Source organism: Hemiscyllium ocellatum, chromosome 9 (assembly GCF_020745735.1).
Source record: "Hemiscyllium ocellatum isolate sHemOce1 chromosome 9, sHemOce1.pat.X.cur, whole genome shotgun sequence".
Classification (NCBI taxonomy): Eukaryota; Metazoa; Chordata; class Chondrichthyes; order Orectolobiformes; family Hemiscylliidae; genus Hemiscyllium; species Hemiscyllium ocellatum.
This window is the reverse complement of record NC_083409.1, coordinates 48,930,823-48,951,218: the sequence shown is the minus strand read 5'-3', so window position 1 is coordinate 48,951,218 and position 20,396 is coordinate 48,930,823. Positions and strand designations below refer to the sequence as shown.

General features: G+C 39.7%; 1 protein-coding gene across 1 annotated transcript in view; it reads right to left on the bottom strand.

The window, feature by feature from the left end:
• The window catches only part of LOC132818502 (zinc finger protein GLIS1-like), a 204,136-nt gene that overhangs the window by 70,266 nt on the left and 113,474 nt on the right, over window positions 1-20,396 (bottom strand). The gene's annotated exons all lie outside the window — the stretch shown is intronic.

Genomic DNA, 20,396 nt, shown 5'->3' with positions numbered 1-20,396 from the left:
AAATCACAAAGGGCATCAATTTCCTCTTTATACACCAAATACCACCAAGTCTAAAGATTGAAAAATAACCAGATAAACCTTTTCTATGAATTCCAGACCTTTTAGGTCTAATGGAAAATATTTCTATATGCAACTGTTTGGTGCTTTAACAGACAGTTTACAAATTGAGAGTTTCTATGAAGAATTCTGACATGGAGTTCAGTAGACTCCACATGAATTTTAGTTCCCCTATTCATGAAGAGGAAGTGTATGAAATACACTGCCTTCCACACTCATGTTACGGTAAGTACTGTGCTATGTACTGCAAGCATTAATTTGTAAAATGCATTATAAACATATAAAAATGTGTTTATAATGTTACTGCACATTTGTGCGGAGAAAAAAAAATCCTGTTTACAGGCATTACAGGCTGGCTTTGATATGTGTTTGACAGCATAAACAAGTTCTAAACTGTTAGTCAACAAGGGAATTAGATTAAATATGGAAATAGTTTTCCAGCATCTCTGGGTATCATTCGTACAAATTTCTGATATTCAATTTCAGTGCTTGAATGCAGCTTTATGTGAAGCTAAAATACATCACTGCTAGCCAGGAGAGTGTGAATCCCTTGTGAGTTAAGATGTGGAGTAGGGGTTACTGCTACATGGTCAACACATGTCCTCCCTGACCTACACTGTTCCTGCCAAGTGGTTAAATGAAATGACCTATATAGTTGTGAACCACGTTGGTTTGCATCATTAATGTGTTGATGCTCAGATGGGCTACCTGATTCAGAAAGCAGAACAGCAGTGCTGGGTTTGGGAGGACTCACCCAGCACATGCCCAATGCATTCCCATCCTGGATCATTTGTTGTGTGTAAAAGTATTTTCTCATGTCATTTTTGCTTCTTTATTAATGACTTTAAACCTGTGCCATCTTGTTCTCAATTCTTTCATGGCTGGGACCATTTTCTCTGTTTACTCTGTCCAGACTTCTCATGATTTTGAAAAAATCAATTAGATCCCTTCTCAGATTTCTCCACTCCAAGGAGAGTGACTCCAGGTTCTCCAATCTATTTTTATAACTGAAATTCATCATCCTCAGAACCATTCTCCAAAATGCTTTTTGCATTTTTACTGATGCCTTCACACTCTTCCTAAAGTGCAACACTCAGAAATGAAGTCCATGTTCAAGCTAAGGTCAAACTAATGTCATTTGTACAGTCAGCATTGCCTCCTCCCTCTTTGAGGTATACACCTATTCATAAAGCTGAGAATACTTTATTAATTGCTTTCTCAAAATGACCTACTAACTTTAATCATGTATGTGCATGTACATAAGAACTCAGAGCAGGAGTAGGCCGTCCGGCCCTTCGAGCCTGCTTCATCACTCAATAAGATCATGGCTGATTTGTTTGTGAACTCAGCTCCACTTACCCACACTCTCACCATATCCCTTAATACCTTTATTGTTCCAAAAAAAATCTACCTTTGCTTTAAAAACATTTACTGAAGTAGAGTCAACTACTTCCCTGGGCAAGGAATTCCATAGGTTAACAACCCTCAGAGTGAAGAATTTCCTTCTCAATTCAGTTCTAAATCTGCTCCCTCTAATTTTGAGACTGTACCCTCTTGTCCTAGCTTCACCTGCCAGTGGATACATCCTCTCTACTTCTATCTTATCTGTCCCCTTTATAAATATATATGTTTCCATAAGGTCCCTCCTCATTCTTCTGAATTCCAATGAATATACTCCCAGTCTACTCAGTCTCTCCCCATAAGCCTCAAGTCCGGAATCAACCTAGTGAACCTCCTCTACACCCCCTCCAGTGCCGGTGCATCCTTTCTCAAGCAAGGAGACCAAAACTGCACACAGTACTCTAGGTGTGGCCTCACCAGCACCTTTATACAGCTGCAACATAACCTCCCTGCTTTTAAATCCCTCTAGCAGTGAAGGACAAAATTCCATTTGCCTTCCTAATTACTTGTTGTACCTGCAGGCCTACCTTCTGTCATTCATGTACATGGACACCCAGGTCCCTCTGCAAATCAGCATGCTGTAACTTTTTCCCATTCAAGTAAAAGTCCTTTTTATTGTTATTCTTACCAAAATGATGACTTCACATTTATTAATACTGTATTCCATCTGCCAGACCTTTGTCCACTCACTCTATGTATCTATGTTCCTCTGCAAAGTTTCATAGTCCTCTGTTCACTTTGCTCTACCACTCATCTTAGTGTCACCTGCAAACTTTGACATACTACACGTGGTCCCCAAATCCAAATCATCCATATACATTGTGAATAATTTAAGTCCCAATACTGATCCCTGAGGCACACCATTGGTTACTGATTGCCAGCCAGAATAGCACTCATTTATCCCCACTCTTTGCTTTCTGTTAGACAACCAATCATTTTTCCATGCTAAAACTCTACCCCTAACACCATGCATCTTTAACTTATGTAGCAGACTCTTACATGACACCTTGTCAAAGGCCTTTTGGAAATCTAGGTACAGCACATCCACTGAGTCCCCTTGCTCATATGTCATCAGAGAATTCCAAAAGATTTGTAAAGCATGACCTGCCCTTCATGAACCCACGCTGCGTCTGCACAATAGGACAATTTCTATCGAGATGCCTTACTATTCATCCTTAACAATAGACCCAAGCATCTACCCCACTACAGAGGTTAAGATAACCAGTCTATAATTCCCCATCTTTTGTCTACCTCCCTTTTTAAATGGTGGCATCACATTTGCTGTTTTCCAATTTGCTGTAACGAGTCCAGCGAATTTTGGAAAATTTCCACCAGTGCACTTGTTATTTTGCCCACCATCTTTTTTGGTACGCTGGGATGCATTCCATCACGGCTAGGAGACTTGTCTGCCCTTAGCTCCATTAGCTTGCCCTACTTTTTCTGTAATAATGACTGTTTCCAGGCCCTCCCCTACCTTCGTCTCTTTGTCAATTACTGGCATGTTATTAGTGTCCTCCACTGTGAAGACCAATACAAAATACCTGTTCAATGCCTCAGCCATTTCATCATATCCCATAACTAACTGCCCCTTCTCATCCTCTAAAAGACCAACATTTAATTTAGCCACTCTTTAATCATTTTATATATTTATAGGAACTTTTGCTATCTATCTTTATATTCTGTGCTAGTTTTTCCTCATGTTCTATCTTACTTTTTTAATAGCTCTTTTTGCTTTTTACTTTTTTTTCTCAATCTTCTAGTTTCCCACTGATCTTGGCCACTCTTTTAATTTCATAGCCTCCCTTATTTCCTTAGACACCCATGGCAGATTGCCCCTTTTCTTATTCCTTTTCGCTGAATATACTTTTGCTGAGCACTTTGAAAAATTGCTTTGGAAGTCCTCCACTACTTGTCAACTTTCCCACCACAAAATCTTTTTTTCCAATCTACTTTAGCCAAGTCCTCCCTCATTCTATTGTAGTCTTCCTTGTTTAAGCACAGGACCCTGGTCTTGGATTTTCTCTTCACACTGTCCATCTATATTCTAAATTTAACCATAATGTGATCGCTTCTTCCAAGAGGATCCCTGACTATGAGGTCATTAATTATTCCTGTCTCATTACACAGGACCAGATCTAGAATAGCTTGCTCCCTCACCGGTTCCATTGCATACCATTCAAGTAAACCACTGCAGATATATTCAACAGACTCCTCCTAAAGGCTACCCTGACCGGGCTGGTTGGACCAATTGACATGTAGATTAAAATCCCTATGATAATAGCTGTACCATTTTTACAGGCATTAGTTATTTCTTTATCTATTGCTCATCCCAGTGTGATGTTATTATTTGGTGGCTGTGATTATCAGTGACTTTTTTTTCTTAGAATTTCTCATTTCCACCCAAAATGGATTCAACCTTGTTCTCCATAGAACCTATATCATCTCTCAGCATCACCCTAATGTCAGCGGTGAATATCAGAGTTACACCGCCTCATGTCTGTTCTTCTGAATAGTCTAATACCCCTGCATATTTAACTCCCAGTTGTGACCATCCTGTAACCATGGCTCCGTAATGGCTACCAACTCATATTCATTCATGATGATTTGTGCTGTTAACTTATCAGCCTTGTTATGATTGCTATGAGCATTCAATTAAAGTGCTTTTCTTTTAGCTTTCTTACCCTCATGATTTCCAGCATCTCTAATAATAACTCCAGAGTTAATCTTCCTTTTCGTTTCTTTCATAGTCTGCCTTGTACTTAAACCCTCCTGCACACATGCTAACCTGCTGCTTGCCTTTTTATTTACAATGATACTTCCTGTCATTTTACCTTTCCCTTCCCCCGACTCACTAGTTTAAAGTCCAGTGATCACCCTATTTATCCTTTTTACCAGAACACTGGTTCCAGATTGATTCAGGTGGAGACCATCCCATTGGTACAGATCCCCCAGTTCCAAAACTAATGCCAATGCCCCAAGAAATGGAAACCCTCTTTCCCACATCACTCCCTTAGTCACATGTTTACTTCATGATTTTCTTATCCCTATGCCAATTAGCATGTGGCTCAGGCAGTAATCCAAAATTATGACCCTCAAGGACCTATTTCTTAATTTCATTCCTCGTGCTCAATAATCCCCAAACAGGTCCTCCATCCTAGCCTTGCCTATGTTTGTCTCAACATGGACCACAACAACTGGATCCTCACCCTCCTGCTACAATATCCTTTCAATCTGGTTAGAGATGTCCTGCACCCTGGCACCAGGCAGGCAACACACCATGCAGGACTCCTGATCCAGCTTGCATCCCCTAATTATAGAATCCCCTATAACTACCACTTGTCTTTTTGCTCCCCCTCTTGAACAGCCTTCTGTACCATGATGCTGTAGTCAGCTGGCTCATCCTCCCTGCAGCCTTTTACCTCATCCACACAGGGAGCAAGTATCTCATACTTGTGGGGTAAGGTCAAAAGCTGAGGCTCTTCCTCTCCTGAACTCAGGATCCCCCTACCTGCCTCACTTGCAGTCACACCCTGTTGTCCCTGATCACGAACTGAATTTGAATTACTTAATCTACCAGGTGTGACTGCCACCTGAAACAAAGCGTCCAGGTAACTCTCCCCCTCCCCAATGTGCTGCAGTGTTTGAAGCTCAAATTCCAGATCATCAACACTGAGCTGGAGTTCCTCCAGCAACCAACACTTGTTGCAGATGTGGTCACTGCCATTTACAATGGGATCAGCCAGCTCCCACATTATACAGCTACAGTACATCACCTGTCCAGCCATCTCAACTTAGTTAATTACTTTATTACCTTATATTAGTTTGAAAGTTAAATCATTTGTAATACTTCTCTGTTATGGTATTTTTCAAATAATAGATAAATAAGAAAAAGAAAGTAAATTTTTAGCCAATCACTCAGTACAGAAGAGATAGAAAAGCCTTACCTCATCAACACACCTTGGAGTCTTTTCTTGGTGAAAGGGGGAGGGTGAGACATGGAGACATGGAGTGGCTCAGGATCAGCTGCTGCTCAAATATATTGATTCATTCATCTTCTCAAACCGCAATTCGACCTCAACGAAGGCCACTCCTCCCACGAGGTAAGTTTCCACCCACTTCCCTTGCTCATGCACTACCTTTAGAGTAGTAACCTTTATATTCTTCCTGGTGAAAATATATGACCTCACACTTCTTTGTATTGAACCTCATCTGGCACTTATCCACCCACTTCAGCAACTTATATATGCCTTTTTCAAGTTCCATACTATCACTCTCAAAGTTTTACTATACTTCCAAGTTTTGTATCACCTGCAAATTTTGAAATTGTGCCCTTGTGTACCTAAGGTTTCATTCATTAACACATATCAGAAAATGAAGACGTTCCAACAGTGACCCAGGGAACTCCACTATAAACATTTCTCCAGTCCACCTGGTCAGATCATACTCTCCATTGGCCTGAATGGGTATAGTTACAACACCATCCAAGAGACAGCTGTTTGATCATCATCCCATCCACCACCTTAAATATTAACTCTCTGCTCAGATTTACATTCCCTCAGCTCTTTGCTGGAGTGCAAGCTTTGCAATCACTTATGGGCCTTGGATCCACAACCCACTGACTTAGAAAAAAGAGCTAACTGTTGAGCCAAGTACTATACAAGTAGGACTATTATTTCCATTCAAAGCATATGGAATATAGAGTGATGGTGATCTGGGTAGCAAAAGTTTAAGTCAAATGGAAGCTTATGGAATTTAAACCTCTTTACATTGGAGGTGAGTTCACCTTGCGGGCATTCTTGAATTGAGCACAAATTGAATGCAGTATCGGGTTGCAACTGGGAGATCCAAGCCATGTTTGGGTTCAGGCTTCATTTAAAGTTTACCAGCAATCTTCAAGAACCGAATAAGCATTCTGCTGCTGCAGCTTGTTTGGGACAACTGAAGGTCGACCACAAATGAGTCTTCTTATTTAATAATTTTTCATTGTCCATCCCTATTGCCGTTGAGAAGTTCAAGGACAGCTACCTTCAAGAATCATTGCAGTCTATCTCGAGTAGGTATGCTGACATTCTGTTAGGAAGGAAGTTCCAGGATCTTAACCCAGAGAAAATGAAGGAGTAGCGATATATTCCCAAGTCAGGATTGTGTGCAGCCTGGAAGGGAACTTGCAGATGGCGGTGTTCCCATGCATCTGCTGTCCTTGTCCCAGTATACATGATAGATGCCGTGAGCTTGGAAGATGCGACCGAAGGAGCCCTGATGAGCTGGTGCAATGCATCTTGATATGATAGGCATTACCACCAAAGGGTAATTATTCAGACCAATATTTTCTTTAAGTTTGTGTCTGGCTGTTAAAGTGTTGTTAGAGGTCTTGTGAGACGATTGGAAGAAGTGTATGAAGTACCCTGGCTATAACAAAAAAAAAGGAATTGCTGGGAAGACAGAACTGTTTAGAAAGGTCACTGGACTAAAAATGTTAACTTTCTCTCCACAGATATTGCTAGACCTGTTGAGTTTTTCCAACAATTCCTCTTTTTGTTTCTGATTTCCAACATCCGCATCTCTTTTCTGTTTAGTGAAGTACTCTGGCTGTTCCGTCCAATATAAACATAGATTAACTGGAGGTTGATGTCTAAACCATTTGTGGGATGTCAGCGTAGAATAAAAAACATTTCATCTAAGTAGCAATGACCACCTTGTAAAGCAAATATGTCACCTGAAACACTATGAGACATTTTCATACCAAATGTCATTATTTAAATGCAAGTATCACCATAGAAAATGAAGATCTGACCAATGCATTTCACTAACAATGAATAGAACTGGAGGCGGGGGGAGTTGAGCTGGTTGAGGAGGGGGTGGGGTCACTGGAGAAGCAGTAGATATGTCTGATGTCATGAATTTCAGCATCTCAGCTATTCTGTTCCACAACATCTTTTACTTTAATTAATGGTGTGCTACATAAAGGCAACAAAAACAGGAATCCCACCAACTTTTTAGCTGGAATTTCAAGCAGGCTTTCAGAGCTCTACTACAGGAGTGTGAATATAACTCTGAAGGGGAGGCTGAATTCATTACTGTCAGATCAGTCTGTGATACACTAGAAAGTACAGAACCTAAGCAAAGAGCAAACGCAATGCTGCCAGGATCACTGACACTTTCATGGAGATCCAAGTGGAAAAGACAAGTTGCAGTTTAGCCTCATTACTCCTGGGCCAGCTAAATCAATGGATGGAGCTAGGAATGTGCCACTTGCTGCCTGGACAAACAAACAACAGAACTTTTTTGCCACTATAGGTAGGTGGTCACAAGAGATGAGTTCAATATGACATTATATATTCCAGCCTCAAGCAGCCAAAGTGCCCACCCTCCCCCTCCCCCCTTGCATACACGCACCATTAGAATCGTAATATGAAGTATTCCGAGCTGACTTTCAAGAACTTAAATAATAAGACAAAGGTAAAGTAAAGGTTTGTACAGAATATAGGAGGCCAAAACTGGTTGTTTGAGAGAGAGTGAGTGCATTAGATTTGAATGACAGATGAACAGAGGGAACAGGTAACAATGTTAGCTAACATGGAAGTCAAGAACAGATGTTGGTTGGCCAATAACTTATTGGGAAAAGGGTTGAGAGAGTAGGAGGGGTGTCTTATAGACAAGATAAGCTCCAAGAGAATATGAGACAAGATAGGAGAGAAGCTAGAGAAGGAAACAAGATCAGGGTTAGGGCAGGATAGAACCTGAAAGCATGTTTGTATTGAAGTTGGGAGAGAGCAATCGAGGTAGCTGAGCAGTAGACCATTAGACAAGGAGCAGAAGTTGGCCATTCAGACTACCAAGTCCACTCCGTCATTCAATGAGATTATGTCTGATCTGGTAATCCTTAAGTCCACTTTCCTGTCTTTTCCCTTTAATCCTTGATTCCTTTACAGATTAAAATTGTCTGTCTCAGTCTTGATTATACACATGAAAGAAGACTTGACAGCCCTCTGAGATAAAGAATTCCACAGATTAACCACCCTGAGAGAAGAAATCTCTCCCTTAAATGGATAACCCCTTACTCTGAGATGATGCCCTCTGCTCCGATATTCTCCCACAAAGGGAAACAACCTCTCCACATCTACTCTGTAAAGCTTAGAATCTTCTGTGTGTCAATAAGGTCCCCTGTCATTCCCTAAAACTGCAATGAATACAAGCCCAGCCTAGTCAGCCTCTCTTAATAAGAAAATCCCTCTGTATCTGGGATCAACCCAGTGTACCTTCTCTGGATTATCTCCAACGCCAGTAAAGCTTTTCTTTGATTAGGGGACCAGAACTGTTCATGGTATTTCAGATATAGTATGACCAGTGATTTGTATAATTTTAACAAGACCTTCTGACTTTTATACTGCATTCCCTTTGAAATAAAGGCCAATTTGTATTCCTTCTTACCCATTGAACTTAGATGCTAAGTTTTTGTGATTCATGCAGTAAGATCCCTAGACCTTTCTGTTCTGGAGCTTTCTGCTGTATCTCTCCATTTAAATAATACTCAACCCCTCTATTCTTTAGGTCAAAGCACATAATCCACATTTTCCCACACTATATTCCATCTGCTAGGTTTTTGTCCACTTACCTAACCAGCCAACATCTGTAGACCCCTCGTGTCATCCTCACTACTTGCCTTTCCATCTATTTTTGAATCATCTGCAATCCAGGTGATAGTTCATTCACTTCTGTCATCAAAGTCATTGATATATATATATATATATATATAGTAAATAATTTCAGCCCAGGACTGATTCCTGTGGTACTCCACTAGTTACAGGTCAACATCTTGGTCTTGGTGACAATGAAATTTGCATTCCTTACATGCGTTAGAGGTGAGGATGAAGGAATTGGGGTTGGGGTTTTATGAGTGTGGAAAACAATAGTGTAAAGAAGCTGGGAGTTATCATGGCTGCCATTCCTGCCCTAAACAAAACAATAGTACTTTGATAAATTGTAATTTATCAAATATGCATCTAGAACATCTCTTAAAATAAATTCATAAAGGTTTCCTTACAATAACTTATTCATAGGTCCATAGCTTCCAGGTATGTATCTGGACAATAAAAATATATAATAAAATTATCTTAACCATTTTTTAATCCTTAGGAATCTCTTGTATATCTAGTAAATGTAGAGAAACAGTAATTTAAGCTCTTATTTATTTTTAAGATTCGGGTTGAATATGAGACTTCCCAAATGAGGATAAAGAGCCAGCAGCACCCAGAGTCTGATGGAAGGAAAGGCTTTACCACTCAATTCTTATCAATAATTCCATGGGAGTGTAAATCCTCCCCTGTATTTACTGCTGAGTAGAACTTCTCTCTGAGTCTGATGGTGTGGCCATTAAAACAGTAAATTGTAGTGCTATAATAAACATGCAGCCACAAATATTATTCTAGGTAGGTGCTGAGAGTTGATATCCTTGTGTCTCAAAATTGGCAAGTTCCTTGAGACTTCTACTTGGAATTCTTATGGATCCAATGGCATATGAAGCATAGGCCTCAAAACAGAAACAGTCTACTTTCCACTGATCTATACAATAGTCACAAGTCATTGAGTGAACACAAATGTAAGCTACCATCTTAAACTCTGCCACTTCTTTGCCCCTTGGTTTCAACTTCACTTTGTTTTTGACACAAACACACAATCTTTCCTCCAACTTTTAAAATTCTTGGGATATTCTAAGGAACCATTTATTCAATGAGAATCTTGGTTTATCTTTTATTCACCTATTTTTCTTTGTCTTTATAATTTATCCAGTGCTTTTGCCAAATAATATCCTTGGTCTTTTAAAAATCTTCTGCTTGTCCTAAGTTCTATACTTATTTCTTTGGTTTCTTGGGCTTCATTGTCCATTCTTCATTTTGTGTTCCAGTTTCACTAACACATCTTACAACACTCCTTTTTTCTCTAATGTTAAGAGTATATTTTCTTATGTTCACTATATTTGTTAAGAAAGAAGTTAAATTATTTAATATGATGTGAACTGTGTAGTGCAGTGGGATTGTAATTTTTAATCAGAACGTGCAGCCTTTTGAACTCGCTCTTTCACTGTGTACAAATCATTCTAAGACACGTTTTCATACTGTTGCACCCAATTAATGAACCAAATATTTTCCTTTTTTTAATGCTCATACTTATGTAATCAGGAAGAAATCAGTGTTTGAAATGTAAAATGAGTGAAAAATGGGGCATATAATTGCAACATTAAACGATAATTACTGATATAAAACCATTTACAATCTAACAGGAATTCAATTCATGTTTTAATTTTCTTAGTAGAGCTTGTAAAAATAGTTTTTAAATTGTCCTTTGGCAAAATTAACCAGATCAGTCAGGAAAGACAGGCAAACGAAAATCCAAGGAGGTTTTCAACACAATTGAGAGAGACGTTTTCCTGTGCTCCCACTAATGACTGAAAGTAAGCAAAAGCCAATGTAATTCTTGTAGACTGAATAGTATTAATCAAGGACTTTTGCTACTGCCAAGATTGCGGGGAGAGATTCCATTTCCATAGCAATGTCCTATGTGCTCTCTTTCTATTCAATTTATACAAATTTTGGAATTTCCAGCAAATTGTGGCTCCACATGGGAAATCATTGGATAGCCTGTGGAAACCTCAACTGAAAGGGCAGTGTCAGTGGGTTACCATGTGGGCCTCCTAGCTTATAAGTCAAAGTGGCACAGAAGGAGGAACTGTACTCAGCTGGATTCTTAACTATAAGTGCTATGAAGGAGAGTTGGAAAACTGAAGGATTCCAGATCACCAAAAATAAATGCTTCAGTTTGGTTAGTGCGATTTTCTGACTGAAAGGAGTGGATGCACTGAACCAGATGGAAGTTGCAGGTCACTTGTGGTTTCAGGGTTATTAATTAACTTGGATAATGCTATATTGTGCAGCAGCTGCCTTCTTTAAATTCTAAGCTTCTTGATTGTTAGTCAACCTGTTGTGAAATGCACTCTAGCAATTTATATTATCTGCCAGCCATGTGGCTCCTTTATTAAAATGTTTCAAAAACATACAGAGCTGCTGAAGAAATGGCAACAAGGTTCTCAGTTGTATTGTGATATGAGGAGTAGAATTCTTCCAGATTGTTCTTTTACACATCAAATCAAAATAGCACTGTAATAACAGAGGGAGCCCAACCAGAAAGGAACATCATTTATTGTTGAACACTAAAAACAGCCACTACTCATGACATGCATAGCCTAGTCCGAGCCCAGGGAAGACTGTCCTGCAGACGCATTCCAGGGTCTGCTTTATTTCTGAACCATTGATAACCTGGAACTAGGCGGCAAAGAATACTGACGGAATGAAAACAGCAAAAGGGATGGTCTGAAATCATTGAGTTTTGGTAAACACCCAAATCACTGACAAATTTCACCACAGAGAAGGCCGGTAATGTTCCCATTGTCTTACTGAACCATGGAGCTGCTTTTTCATAAGACAGAGATAACTGGTGGTGGTTTAACCTGAGGGTCACCATACCTCCCTGATAACCTCCACTCATGTGGGAGTTCAGCCCATGCTGTTATTGTCACTCTGTATTGTAAACCTGCCATCCAGCCAACTCAGCTAACTAACCCCTTCTGCATCTGCTTGTTTTTTTTCTCTTTAATATCTATAAGTGTTATCACACACTACTGAACAGGTATTTTTTTTTTCCCATCACAAATGACCCATGGTATCTTCTTTTCCTTCTATCAACCCTCACTGGTCCACCCATGTTTCAAATTGACTAATTTACATGCAAAGCCCAAGCAATGCAAATCATTAAAGGTTGGGAGAGGAGGATGAATGAGAATGCTTTTTTTATTTTTGTTTTACTTTTTTTATATACAGAAATGCTCTTACTCACAACTGAACATGTTTATTCCCTTACCAAATCACCAGGGCTTTTTTTCTTTCTTAATCTGTTACCCTGTAAATCACCCGCATAGTCAATTAAATATTTGTATGCAAAGGCTGTTAAAGGTAACGCTAAATTCAAAATTGAGTGAGAGGTAGGGAGAGCAGGAAGGGGCTAAATCAAAACCAAACTCAAGGGGAAAATAAAGCACTTCACACCATGCAGTGCCCAAGTTGGGTCTGCTTTTTTTTAATATCCAGAAGTGCTCTTACATATAACTGAACAATTTTTGTTTACTTCCCATCACCAATCACTGTTACATTTTTTTCCTTCAGCTGCCAACCATCACCAGTAAAGCACCCGTGTAGCCAACTGGATATTTACACTCAAAACCTGTTAAGGGCAATGCAAAACATAAAACGTGATGGCTTTTTTTTTGGAGGTCTGCTTCATATTTTCTAATCAATCTGTTCGAAGATGTGATTACACACCTCTACAGCAGATGGGACTTAAAACCAGTCCCCAGTCTCAGAGGTACAAACAATACCACGGAGCTTCAAGAGCCCATCTTTGGATGTGTTTCCTATTTTTTTATATCCACAAGTACTATCACATACAACTGAATAGTTGTTTTGTCCCCATGACCAAATCACTGTGACCTTTTAATTATTAACCACCATTAGTAAATCACCCTTGTAGCCAGTTAGATATTTCTGTGCAAAACGTGATAGGGGCAGATCTGCTTAACATGTACCTTTTTAATCAACCTGTTCAAAAATGTTATGACACACTTCTGGAGAGGTGGGACCTGAACCTAGGCTTTCTGTTTCCAAGGTGGGACACAACTGCTACACCTTAAGAGCACCATTTGGGTCTGCTTGCTTTTTATACCCAGTATGCTATCAGTACAACTGAGTGACTTCCCATCATGACTTTCAATTTTTTTTTACATTTTTAACTATCAGGAGTAATCACCCATGTAGCCAATTAAATATTTACACTCAAAAGTCTATAAAGGGCAATACAAACCATCAAAGGTGGGGGTGTGGGGGGAGGAGGAAGGTAGGGAGAGAGGTCAGGAATTAAATCAAAATGGATTTGGTAGGAAAGATAATGCACATGAATGCCCCACGGTGCCCCCCTTCCTCTGTAACTGCTTTGAAAGCATTCATGGACACCACATGCTCTCTGTCCAAGGGCAGCCGAACATGCTGAGTCTGCTTTTTTTAAAAACCAATGCAAGATAGCTTGATTGTGTATAATCTATCAGAGAGGCCAACACAATGCTCTCATCAGGTCAAGTTCTGCTTCAAGATATTTTCTATTCAACCTGTTCAGAGATGTTATTGAATCTGATCCTCCCAGACCAGGGGTAGGAACACTACCACTAGAGGGCCCCCAGAGTCTGCTATTTTCTAGCACAAATCTGGTGGGTTCCTGAATTTTTTTCATTCTTTTTTGGAATAATAAAAAGTCTAGGACTTCCCGACAATAATAGTCACATTACTTTCTGAAATTGAAAACAGAGACTTGCAGATATATTCAACATGTCAGGCATCATCTTTGCAGAGAGAGAGTTAAGGCTACAATATGCTGTCTTTCAAGTGGTATGTTTGGAGGCGGCCTGGGCCATTCCTGACATCATTCTGACTGTAGCCACTGTGCCTCCCCAAGGCACAGCTGAGCAAAAAAAAAGCTGCTGGCCTCTGAATGGCCAGGAGTTCTCGATTAATAGGACCATCACCCCATGGGTCCTGACTCCAGGTGAAAGGTCGCTGCTGGCCTCAACTTCTGGTCATGATCCAAAAGGAAGGAACACAGATATCTCGCCACCTCAGCAGCTAGCAAACAAGACTCACATTGTCTTCACACGATTCCATCCAATGTTTCTGATTCATGATTTCTCACCAGAATGGGCCTGATAAAAGGTCATTCATCTGAAATGTGAGCTCTCTTATCCCTCAACAGATGCTGCCTGATTTGCTGAGTATTTCCAGCAGTTTTTGTTTTCATTTCAATTTTGAGCACCCCTCCCCCACCCCCCCCACAGTTGTTATGCTTTGACAAACTTATTTCTCAGAGTTGAAGTATTCCACAGAAGCCCTTTGACACTGCATTTATCCTGAACCCTGGATTCACCTGATAATTTGTGGATTTTATTCATGAGACAAAAGATACTCTCTAAGCATTGCCCAATAAGGTCCCGAAATATGGAATCCCATTGGTACACTGAATAGAAACATTATCTCTGCGGCAATGAATCTGGAAGATCACAAATTTACGTTACAGGGGAAATGATGGCACTGGCCTCAACTGTGCAAGAGAAAAAAATGTCCAGCAGGATTTCTGTTCAGTTGAGACCATAGTGATCCTTGATGGAAATACTGCATAACTAACATCAGGTGAGACAGGATCAGGTGCAACTATGAAATCACTTAAAGTTGAGTGACTCAGCAGCACTTAGGAGTGGAAAATGGTAGCAGAAAATGACCAGCAGCCACTGCTTGATTTGAGCAATTAACCCTCCCTTAATATCTAGGATGACAAATAAAGAATGGGTGAGGCAAAAGTTGGCTCCCAACCTTTAACAACACAAGTTTGTGTGTTCAAGAGAGGACTAAAAATAGGAAAGAAATCTCTCTAACATGGAGCAGGATTTTGCTGCCAATTTTTTTTTGGGAGCAGAGGTGAGTGGTTAAGGAAAGTTCCAGTGCTGGTAATGGGCTGCTTCCATTGCATAGTCCTGACACAGCCATTTTCCTGGAGTTTGGGTCAGTTGTGGAATGACACCCACCTTCAAGTAACAGGTGGTTTGTTAACTTGATCCAGAGGATAATTAAGAGGATAAATAATCAGGGGACCAATAGAATTTTGCAGTTAGTCTGTGGGTGTTTCATGGCATCAGGGCCAGGCAGGTGCCTAGCAGCAAACTCTGGGGGGGACGCTAATTTTCCTGGATCATATAAAGGACCTTCCCCCAGCTCCTCAGGTGTTGCTCTTAGCTGGCTAAAGCAGTGCTGATCATAGGCCACTCTGTGGAAGCATTCCCTTTCTACAGTGATGGTTCAGCAGCAATAATCATTTCTTCAGTTTACAATTGCTGAGAGGCCATCTCAAGGTGAAGGTGCCCTTCCTCAATTTTCTTTTGCAATAGCAGGCTGCAGTAGCCTCTCGTTATCTTTGGAAAGCCTGCTTACCATCCACAGGCAGCTTATGTATTCCCTCTGGCCACTAATTGATCTAATTCTGAAAAAAAATTGCTATGAGATGACAATTTCCAACATTGAGTCACAGAGGTGTACAGCATGGAAACAGACCATTCAGTCCAACACATCCATGCCAACCAGATTTCCTAACCCAATCTAGTCCCACCTGCCAGCACCCGGCCCATATTCCTCCAAACTCTTCCTATTCATATACCCATCCAAATACTTCTTAAATGTTGCAATTGTGCCAGCCTCCACCACTTCCTCTGGCAGCTCATTCCATACACGTACCATCCTCTGCGTGAAAACGTTCCCCCTTAGGTCTCTTTTATATCTTTCCCCTCTCACGCTAGACCTATGCCCTCTAGTTCCCATCCCAGGGAAAAGACTTTATCTATTTATCCTATGCATGCCCCTCATAATTTTGTAAACCTCTATAAGGTCACCCTTCAGCCTCCGACGCTCCAGAGAAAACAGCCCCAGCCTGTTCAGCCTCTCCCTATAGCTCAAATCCTCCAACCCTGGCAACATCCTTGTAAATCTTTTCAAGTTTCAAGTTTCACAACATCTTTCTGATAGGAAGGAGACCAGAATTGCATGCAATAATCCACCAGTGGTAAAAACAATGACTGCAGATGCTGGAAATCATATTCTGGATTAGTGGTGCTGGAAGAGCACAGCAGTTCAGGCAGCATCCAAAGTGCAACGAAATCGACGTTTCGGGCAAAAGCCCTTCATCAGGAATGACTTTTGCCCAAAACGTCGGTTTCGCTGCACATTGGATGCTGCCTGAACTGCTGTGCTCTTCCAGCACCACTAATCCAGAATATTCCAACAGTGGCCTAACCAATGTCCTGTACAGCTGCCACATGACCTCCCATCTAGATTGTCATGACAATTAAGTAATTATTAATGGAAGACATGGTAAAACCAAGCCTGGTCACATTAATAAGGTCTGGGTCACCATATTCTTACCTGACATATTCATTGTCAATGTGATTCTCACAGAGGGTCTACTTAATAGTGATACATTTAAAAACAGTAGCTAACTGCCAGAACCAGCAGATCATCAGTTGATAGATCCAAAAGCATCATGGCTGGAATAAAGTGGGAACTATATTATAATTAATGTTTTATTTGCTTACAAAAGGCATCATCAATATTGAAAATAGAGAAGACAATTAACAAATTGGTAAAACAAAGGGCGGCTTCTAAACACAGTATAATAAGGTTTCAGTATACAGAACTGATGCACAGCATGTGTGTTTTAAAAGCCCACATTGTCCAAGGAACTAAAGATTGAGTGAGATGGAGTAAAGTTTATGGTAGGGTTGTTTGAGTATGATTTATGAAAGGGATAGAATTGATTGGCAAATAGCATCTTCTTATTAATGTTGCCACTAGAGCATGTTCTAATTTCTGACTTGGAGAGATAAGGCTCAAATTTGCAATCATATTATTTTGCTCATTTTCATATTACCTTGTTAAAAAATGAAAATCCATACCTCTTAAACACAATGTTATGTGCCTTCTCCCAGAGCACACGCTGAAGCAAGAATCACTACAATCCATTTCAATGTTTATGTCATATATTAACATTAATGAGCATTTCTGTATAACACCTTCTCTGATGAACAAAATAAGTTGATTTGTAGAGAATCCAAAATTAAAATATCTCCCAATAATAGCAGACTGGATAATTACCATTTAGAAATTGGATTCTTAACAACATACTGTATTATTCCATAACCAAGTCTGCTGGGAGCTATGTATGCCATCCAATGAAATACTGATCAAAGAGCCAAGTTACCATATTTGACTGGACACATACCGGTAATATTTAGAAGGACTGTTAACATACAGTTTCATTCAATATATGAAAGGATTTATCTCATGCAACTAATGGGCTACAGTAACCTCCAACATTGTATTGAGAGTGTTTCTGTGATTTTGTGAGCTTTATAAAAGGGAACCACATGAGCTGAGTTCTTTAAATTGATGAATCTGAATCTGGTTTTTTTTTTAGTAACAGAAAACACTTGCTAGGTTTGGAGCAAAGTTGAGCTTGTTCGACTCACTGTAGCAAATCATCTTGACATCTATCTTATAACTAGCAGAATGAATGCTCTTGGCAATACTGTGCGAAACATGTACTTCTTAAAACAACTGGAGAGGAAGATTAAAAACAGCAGGAGGAATGAACCCAATAAAGAAGAATTATTGTAATCTTCAATTCCAGATTCAAGAATCTCTGCCAATGCACTGTCACCATGCATAATTCAGCAAAAGTAACAACACAGCATAAAACACACTGTTCACTCTAGCATCATTGATAATACACACTTCATTACATCTTTTATAAAATTAGAAACCTGGTAATTCAGTTTATTTTAGGTATATATTATGGAAATATTCTTGCAGAATTGTAACTGTGCAGCTTCAGAGAAAATACTTTACTTTGAATTCTTGCTTTCTGTTAACTCATACCAGTTGAATGTTTATGTACACCAGCATGTTCAAGTGGTTTTTCCCTGATAGTTTATTTTAATTTGTGAATCAACTTGTGTGAATGTTATTAGCATATCACAGTCAAGCCATCTTACCCTCATCCAAACATTTACACTCCCCGACTTTCTAACAAAGATGTCATAATGGTGATCATACCAAAAAGAAAACTGTGTCGACCATTCAGTCCCTCAGTCTTAATTGCACTAAATAGGATGTAAGTTATAAATTAAATTTCCCTGTCTTCTTTCACTTTAATCTATTTGTTGCCTTCTTCCCAAATATTTTTCTATTCTTCTTTAAGCAATTCTCCTGTACCTTTCTGAAGACAATCAAAATGCATCATCACTAGTCACAAAGCACTCCATATTGCAGTAACTATTTGTGAAAGATGTTTTTCTATTCACCACCCCCCACGCATGTATTTCTTATCTTCAATTATCAAAGCAAATAATCTACCTATATTTACTTTGTAGATTTCCTTTAGTATTTCTAACACCTTTTAGTAATCTTTTAAATTCCCCCTAATCAAAGATAAGTCAGACCTAATTGTTGAGCATTCCTTATAACACAAATCTCTTATCACTGGAATCCTCCTAGTAAATCCGTGCTACAATTTCTTTCAGATTGTTATAACTGCTTTTAGCAAAGAGCCCAATATTCCACGCAGTTTCATCAATGGGGGCAAACAATCGGTTTGCAGAAGGTAATTTCTTTGCTGCTGTATTCAATCCCTTCTCTGCCCACTTTTCAGGATTCATGCATCTGCACACCTCAATCACTTTGCTCCTGCACTGCATTGAAAAATGTAGCATTTCAATTATATCCTCTATTATTTGCTGTTCACAAAATCTGATCAATAACAAAAATCGGGGCTTATTTTTCCATACTATTCAGAGATGCTGTAACCATTTAGCACCAGTTTGCTCTGCCATACATCAACTAACAGCACACTCTGAAGTTCAAACCTCAAAAGCTTATGGTCTGTAGGATTCAGCACTATATCATGTAGCCATCAGTAACTGATCCACTTGGGCAGCTGTCATAAACCTATTTAAATTTATTTGACTGAGTTTAATCAATACTTGTGTTATAAAAAAAAATCAAGACTTGTGTTGCAGAGTGGAATGATATATCCCCAAATTCTAGCCAAATGCATAAACAGTCTCATGTTCTAAAGAGTGTCTAACAATCCCTTAAACTTGAATGCAGTCACTGTGGTATGAGAGAGAACACTTTCATGAGACATCTTCATGAGTCAACATATTCCACTCTAGATTGTTGTCATTGTTTGGTTTCAATGGAATGCAATTCAGAATCAATCGCATCCTTATATTCTCGGAGCATTCATTTTTTTTTAATGTCGAATATATAATCTCCCCTTGTCAGTAACATTACGGACGCAATATCATGCAAGAAAAATCTTAAATCTAAGGCTCAGCATTACCCACATTGTAGAAAGGCAAACAATTGATGCTGGAACTCCAGAATGTCATGTTCAAAAACTAGTTAACACTCTACGCCAACCAAACCCATTGAACTGCAGCAGTAGGTGGAATCAGTTACTATCATGACAGCTAGTAGGTGAAGTTAGCAGTTTATGCCAGCTGAATCCATGTTATTTTAGTTAATTTGCTGTCAACATAGCAGAGGCTGAATTTGCGAGGAGCAGGAAAATCGTCGTTTTAGGCAAAAGCCCTTCATCAGGAATGAAGGTAGGGAGCCTCCAGGATGAAGAGATAAATGGGAGGAGTGTGGGGCTGAGGAGAAGGTGACAAAGAGTACAATAGGTGGATGGGGTTGGGGATGAAGGTGATAGGTCAGAGAGGAGGGTGGAGCGGATAGGTGGGAAGGAAGATTGGCAGGTAGGACAGGTCATGAGGATAGTGCTGAGCTGGAAGGTTTCACCGGTTTCCTCATTTCCCTTTCCCACCTTATGCCAGTTCCAAATGTCCAGCATGGAAACAGATCCTTCAGTCCAACCCATCCATGTCAAGTCTGCTTTGCCAATCAATAAGACCATATCTGAATGTATTGGTGCCCTCAATTCTGTTTCCCTGTCCATCCTTGCTAACCCTTGATTTCCATTATCAAGCAAAAATCATCCTTAAATATATCCAATGACCCAGACTCCACATCTCTCTGGAATACAGAATTCCGAATAACAACCTTCAGAGAGAAAATGTTTCTCCTTACCTCTGTCTTAAATAGGAGATCCTTAATTTTTAAACTGTGTCCCCTTGTTATATTCTTGTCCCCAAAGTAAACAGCCTCTCAGAATTTACACTGTAGTCTCCCATCAAGATCTTGTGTTTCATAGAATTACCATTTATTCTTCTAAACCCC